An 8,322-nucleotide genomic window follows, 5' to 3' on the forward strand; every position below is an offset into this window, starting at 1 on the left:
TAACCAATTTACTCCAGAACATGAAAGATTGTGATTACGTCCTCATGTTACATGCTTATATTTTTGGAAGAAGATATTCTCTTTTTCTTGCGTGTTATTCAGCTGAGGATGGACTCCTATTGGAATAATTTACAATCGCTTGTAAATGCTTGTGATCACATTGAGGAAGTGAAGTATGATATTCCTGCTGTAGGTGTACCATTGTAGTACCTTATTGGGGTACTGGTGGCGCTGAAGCTGCTGTCCAGGGATGCGACTTTTATCTGAAGTCACATATTTACTTGCGAAATCTGTTGGTATCTGCTGAAAGAGTAAGGAATTTTCTTTATATACATACACCTGGAAATTAATTAAACACAACCCATATCTCGATATATGAGTGAATTTTTTTGCGGCTTTATGCAAATGCGTTCGAGAGTGCACCAATGTGTAGATTCCAGCGTATCAGTCTTTCCATGGGTCAGATGCCCTGTAATCACACAGTTCGCATGTTTTATATGGCCGAGAGCATGCTGGATGCTGTGTGGGAAGCTGGGACAGGTATGGCAGAGTCACTCTGCTCTCCGTGACTCTACTAATACAGTACTAGAGGTCTTCCATCCAGCACTCTGTCATTGGAATCGGTCACTACCACTCCCCGAGTACATGGAAATCTTCACTCAATTTCTTCTGAAAGGTGTTATTTTTTTTCTCATTTTCCATTGGATTGTCGACTGATCGGATAGTTAGGATAGGGTAATGTTACGATCCAAAGGTAACATTGCCTTATGTCATTGATGATATATGTGAAATATAGGGTAATGGTTTCAGGAAGATCAAAGTTTCCAGATAACGTCATGACATACATCTGGTCTCATTCCCGGCACTGACATTAACGTGTGTACTATTGTGATGTAGACGCGCTTGTCGACAATAACAGTAGCAGTAGGTTGTAACGTTTGCTATCGCACACAGGCACGAAAATGAGCATATCGCGTCCTTATTGAAACATATATGTTGTAGAAAAATATCTAAATGGCACATCGAAATAAGTTGACATCACGAACTGACCATTAACAAAGACAATATCAAGAAATAGCCCTCGTCAAGGATCTTATGTCTTAAATACCAAAGTCAAAGTTGGTCTGAAGAATCAAAGGTGACTTCAAATATATTATGCATTATCCCTATTAAAGAAAGAATACTGTCAACAAATGCGTCCTGTTCATTAAAACATAATAAACGTGAGGTGTATATTTCGTATCTGTCGAGAAATGCTATTGTTAAAAGGTTCATGAAGCTCTATGACAGCTGCTTCCAGATTTAGTAAGTGTGGTTGTGACAGAACCTTTTACAGCAAAAAGGTGTCATCAATGTGGATCTTCTTGTTTGAGAGATTTGTTGTTGGAATGAAAGATGGCTGTATAGACATAATCAAATGTGACAACATTTCTTACAATTTTAAATTGCATCTGAGTTTATATCTTATTGGAAGTGACAGATAGTCACATAGTAAAACTCTTTAGTAAATGGATAACACAAAATAAAATAAAAGATAAAAAGAACATGTAGAAACGAAGATTGAATCGTTGCTTAACTCCCCGGCCTCATAATTGTGGAAAGAACGTGACTTCAGATATAGTATGCATTCCAACTCAGCAGCTGCAGCGCCACCTGGGTCCCCACAAGCAGTACTGCAATGAAACATCTACCGCAGTGATACCATACTCAACGAACTCAATGTGATCACTAGCATTTACAAACAAATTATTTCAACAGGACTCCATCCTTAGCTGAATAACACGCACGAAAATGAGAAAATCTGCATCCAAAAATATCAGTATGTAACATGAGGACGTAATCATAGTCCTTCTTGAGAAAATGGGTTGTGCCCTTCTTTTATTTGCAACTAAACATACACAAAACACAGTGATCAGAGGGAGACAGTCTCGCAAATAGTACAACTTTACAATGTGTTGACACCAGAATAGATCTATAATTTAAAATGGATCTGGTCTTTTTGTTGACCCTAGTCTCACAAAATTCAGGAAAGCTGATGAGAACTACATTACAATTATCAACCGCATAAGAGTAGACTTACACGCTTGAACGTTTAGCCTCTCAGTATAGACAGTGTATTTTTAGATCATAGTGTCAGGTAGGTGCAATTCATGGACACATGGAGAATGATACATCTAACCACGTACTCTGTAGGCAAAGAGCTTCCTCACTGTCATTTTCAAAGAACCGCCGTAAGTATACCTGCCTGGTAATCAATAGATCGAGTTGGAACGATGTTCGTGTGTTCTGTAAAAAGCCCTGTCAACGAAAAGTAGGTTCCAAGTATGTGAAGATAGGTTTAGCACATACAAACTATGCATACATAGGTTTTCCTTAACGGCTGAGTTTTAAGACATTTTTTTCAAACAAATGGTTGGTCTTTTAGGGCAAACATAATACAATTCGCTGACTTTGCCAGGGAACCAGCATGTTCAGGCAATGATGACGTTGATAACCACTTTGCTCTGTGTTTCACTTATATGTCCCATTTGAGTTGAAGGAAAGATGTCTCGTTGGGGGGCGGTCGGGTAGCCTAGTGGTTAAAGCTTTTGCTCGTCACGCCGAAGACCCGGGTTCGATTCCCGACATGGGTACAATGTGTGAAGCCCATTTCTGGTGTCCCCCGCCGTGATATTGCTGGAATATTGCTAAAAGCGGCGTAAAACCAAACTCACTCACTCACTGTCTCGTTGGAGTCAGTTCTTCGGAGTAAACCATCAGAATCATATGTTTTGAAAGTAAGTGATCATGAGTTAATACCGCTTTAAACAGCATCCGAGTTATGTCACAGCGTGACAGTTTAATGCAAGAAAGCCCAAGGTGATGCAGGTTTCAGACGTTTAACATATTGGTGAAACCCATGATGATGGGTATGGTGTCGAACAACCATGAAACATAATTGGGGCTAACAGAAATTCAAACCCTCAATCCTCCCGTGAAGATCCGGGGTAGAATAGGTCTTCCGCAACCCATGCTTGCCGTAAAAGCCGACTATGCTTGTCGTAAGAGGCGACTAACGGGATCGGGTGGTCAGGCTCGCTAACTTGTTTGGTGTATTTCATCGGTCCCAATTGCGTGGACCAATACTCGTGATGTCAATCACTGGATTGTCTGGTCCAGACTCGATTATTTCCAGACCGCCGTCATATAGCTTGAATATTGCTGAGTGCAGTGTTAAACAAAAAACAATCAAATTAACCCCAAATCATAGGTTTCCTGTGTTCTAAGGGGACGCAACTCTGATGACTGGGCCTCTCGTGTCCCCTGGTGTTTAAGTACTTAGGACCGAGTATCTTTGGAAACCCGTATCAATGTAAAAGATCCACTAGTCTGGTGTTATATGCTTAGCTAGTAAATGAGGAACTTGGTCAACCCAAGGTGGAATATACATTCTCAACACTAATTGTATCGCAGTTAATCCAGCTCATTAATCTGGCGATCTTTGAGGTAGATACAACGTGTTTCTGTTCATATGACATACATTGTACAGGTGAATATCCATAGAAGGATATATGTATCAAAGACCCAACTGTCACTACACATGTCGAGTGAACTCAAGACTCAGCGTAGTGAATGGGTGAATGAATTTGCCTGTTATACCCGAAATTGATCGCCAAATGAACAATTTACACCGAGCTACAATCAGCGTACGAAAACACGGAATTAACCTGGTCACACAATGGAATTAATCACTTCCCTTTAGTCGATAAAGAAATGTAATGACGACAGTCTTTTGGGTATTTATAGCAACCTCTAGCGACAAGTGGTCATGTACGTAGTGATATGTCATGTCAGCCTGTAAAGTATGATAAATCATATATACGCAATGTACTTTAAACATGTAATTAAGCGACAGGATATCCTATTGTGTGTCTTGTTACGTTTTATCATATGTCTGTCCTGTTCCCTCAAGTCTGAACTAGATAGCAACAACCAATCATCATCACCTTCACAGGCCATCTCTCACAGAAGACCGAGCGACGCACGAGGAATCACAACTTCCGCGTCTCGAGTGAAGAATGCACGAAACTAAAGGAACGTTTGACATAATTATTTAATATTTGAGTTGATTGTTGCCAGTTGCTAAACTATTCCTTTCATTTGGCTTAACAGTGTTGGGGATCTGATGTTCTTCAAGATGAACGCAATGTATATGGTTCTCAAACTACTATGACAAACTCAAATTTTCGAAGCCATCTCGACACTTATTATATGGTGTTTGCAATCTCTCACACCAAGTGTTTGTGAAAGGATAAGCATTTCCTGATAATCAACAGACACGATAATTACTCACAAGTTGCAAATCACGCGAAGCAACCTCACCTGCTCCACACGCTGTCACTATGCACTGTGGCATTCAATCTCAGCATAAAAATACACTAGATGTCAAAGAAAAAAGTCAAATGCTGGTTAATTACTCTGAGGTTTCCTCCATTCACAACGCCCGAGGGATGCAGGAAACAATTGTTACGTTAAAAGCTCTCGACTTCCACACATGGTATTTGCCTTCTGCCGATATCTATTGTTCTTCTGGTGCTTTCTACACGCGCCTCGGGAGCTTCGTGTATATAATTAATATTTGCAAAGTCTCTGTCTTACAGTTATATTCCTGAAATTTCAGAATGGATTCAATTTCACAAAAACACAAAACTATATCCCTCGGAATGTTTCTTATATGTCTCAAATAGACTAAGTGTAAGGCACATTATGTTATCAAGCAAAATTAGTTTGGGGCAGTATTCACACAAATAAAATTATCAACAGGAAAAGAACAGGGAAACGGGTAAGACATATTGAACAAATCCTTGGTTTTAGTTTCAGGACTAGGTTTGTGCATCGTGTTCTTAAGGAGTACATTGGAGGAATTTTTTGTTCACATTCACTACCGACTGATCTGCAAATTGTATCTGTATTTGGACGAAAGATAAGGCACAGGGGCCGTATTTATCAAACAACTTAGTTTTGACTTTAAAAAAAACTTAAGTTTCTGAAAAATTACTTAGCCAAGTAAAAAACTTAAGTTGGTATTCACGAAGCGTCTAAGTAAAAAACTTAGCTAAGTCTGCCGTGAGAAACTAAGTCGATTTCACCGAATGCAAACACGTGATCACTAAGGACTATCCCAGCTATTTTTAGCCTACCAGTGGAACTCTTTTCACTTAGAGAGAGAAAAACGTCATCGGTGAATTCCCGGACAGCGCAGACGATAATAAACACCGCTGCGAGCTCCAAGATAGGCCCACGCCATGACCGAAGACGCGAAAAAAGTCAAACATACATGATTTAAGCCTAGCAAGGTGAGTCTTAATAGTTAAGTCAGAAAATGACAAAACTTAAGTTTAAGTCTTTTGATAAATATGACTTAAGTTTTTCCACTAAACTTAAGTAAAAAAACAAGAAAACTAAGTTTTTTTAACTGACTTAAGTTTTATTTATGACTTAAGTTGTTTGATAAATACGGCCCCAGTATCTCATCCTTCCCAGTTAGAGACGTCTATGACACAACACTTTGAAAGGGATCAAATGAATTTCATAAAATGTATGGAAATAGGATCGACAAAAAAAAGGGTAGATTGTATTGTCCTCGTTTGCATATTTGGAATTAAGGTATATGGGCCAGTGGAGGAATGAAACATCTGGCATCACAAGCGAACGACTTCACTGCTTCTACGCCGTTATCAAAGTTAAGTACGCCCTGTCTGCATAGGCAGATGAAATGTTGGCATGCTACCCATGGTCAGTCTTGTAGCAGTAGGTGCCTGAGCTGGTGAGACGCTATTAACAGTTGATTAGGTATTCTGGCACTAAATATCGGCAAGTAAGTGGTATGTGTCAAACTAAATGTAACGTCGTCTGCACATAATATGTATCAGGCATGCTGTGAAATCCGTGGCATGCTCCCCTAGAAGCTGAGAATGAAAATCGAGAGTACACTGATCCTTTGACAGAAGATATAATAATAACCCTTTGATGAAAATGTCCGTGTGCGCGTGTGTGTGTGTGGGGGGGGGGGGGGGGGGGGGGGGTCATCCCAAAAAAGCCAAACATTAGGGAAGGGTCAGCATTGTTTTAGAGACTTTAGAGCATCAAAAATCCCTGACAGAACACCAGCATCCTTACACACCTACACACACACTTACACACATATTATCAAATCGTTGATCTCTTTGGGATAAAAAAAACTGGGGCTGATTGGCTTGGAGTCAAGACACTGTGTCTCATTGGGGTATTCTTGATATGCTGTTGCATGGTGTCTGTCTCAATGCACCAGCACTTTAAAACAAGGATATCAAGATTTCTATAGAACCAGAGAAGAAACAAATCGCTTGTTGGGGCAATATGTAAATTCAGAGTGTCATTACACAACTTCAGTGTAAATATTAGACGTAGAGGTGAGGATAGGGAAGTTGGAATGGGTATCTGTAAAAGCTGCCAATTAGGAGAGGTTGAGGATGATTTTTATGTTTTATTCGTTTGTGATGAGTATGAATTTCACAGAGGAACATTATATTCCGATGTTTAACAAAAGGCATAAAAACAAGGTGTTAATGATCATGATAAATCCAACAACTCTGCTGTTATGCGTTTATTAGCTATATTGTTGAAACATGTATTCTCTGTCAGAAAATCTAAATGTATATCACGTGACTAAACAAATGAAACTGAAAATGTCAACTGTGGCATTAAATACCGATTAAATATCTATATACTATAAAACTGGCATAGTACAAGGAGCCGCACACGCACACATTCACATACGTGCATACAATTACATTTGTGCATATTTGGTTCACACAAGATCAATATGAATCAATAAATTGTTTCCCCATCACAATCCTCTTGATTTGAGGAACACTGTATACTGGTCCTAACTGGACTATTGACATACATGTGGCTAACATCAAATAAGAAAACATATTAAGTGTTTTTTTCATGAGGAAACATGTCACGCCGTCCTATTCCCACGATCTACGGTCTTAAAGTCAAAACCCAGATCCAACCCGACGATTTATGTTTGTCCTTCGGTACCAACAACCCTCTGTCATTAAAACCTGTTTTGATGTACCATCACACTTAATAAAACTAACAGACAGCGCAGTACAAAAATAGTGCTTGAAGTGGTGATCACGAATCAATTACAGTTCTCTTTTCTCGTCATTGAGAATTTACAACCTGTGCTGACGACCGGTCATTTGGCTTTCATTTACATCAGCACCTCTAGGTAATGCTATCTCCAGAAGACAACATGCACTGCTTGAACCAGTGTCCATATATCAGCATGAGGTAGTCTTGATACAAAGTTATTCATATGGTCATGTATTTATTACCATTTACATAAACATCTCAGGTACGGAAGACAAGCTAAAGGTATTTGCTCGTTGCTCGCTGGTCGATGGGTACCTCAGAGTCATAGGCTGTCACATTCTGGTACTCTTAATACGTTATCCATTTGGTCATGTATTTATTACCATTGCCATTAATATCTCAGGTACGGAAGACAAACATCTTGACAACGACTCCCGCGAGACTTCCAACACAGTACTAAAGGTATTTGCTTGCTGGTCGATGGGTACCTCAGATACATAGGCTGTCACAACCTGTGACACGACACGAGGATCCTGTTTCCCATCATGACAGTACTTTCAAGTGTCAGATAGTCTGTAATTTCACCGCCTGCATGGTATATACAAACATGCTGGACCGGCTGACCTGGTGTCGGGCCACCGATATAATGAGGCGTCTCGCTGCTTTCCGTAGCTCTAGATGTACAGCACTAGAAATGTGACATACACACTCTTGACCCCAGCCATCTATCACTCTGTCATAGGAATCAGGCGGTAGCAGTTCCCCTGTACGAGGATCTCAACACTTAACGTCAACTGAAAGGTGACAAATTTGGTTCTAATTTGCCATTAGGTTATCGACAGAGCATAGATATGGGTCTCGTTTTGTGTCAATAGAGTGATGCCATAGATGTAGGTGATGGATATGATGATATGTTATTATAGTTCCACGACAGGTTTTTATTGCTCAGACTCACAAAAGGGACGATTCCTGTTTCCCGTTTACTTTTATATGTATAACATTGTGATAGCGTCTGTTACTGCAGACAAACCGTATCGATGTGTAGACTGTTCTTGTTCTAGCGATAATACCTGTCAATAACGTTATTACTTCACCAATAATGTCATGAAAGTACAATATGTCGACATGGTACTGTGTTCTAAATAAAACATTATATGTGATAAGTTGGAGACTAACTAAATCAATGTCTTAGTCATG

The sequence above is a fragment of the Haliotis rufescens genome, unplaced genomic scaffold, assembly GCF_023055435.1.
Source record: "Haliotis rufescens isolate VD_foot unplaced genomic scaffold, xgHalRufe1.0.p SCAF_14, whole genome shotgun sequence".
Lineage (NCBI taxonomy): Eukaryota > Metazoa > Mollusca > Gastropoda > Lepetellida > Haliotidae > Haliotis > Haliotis rufescens.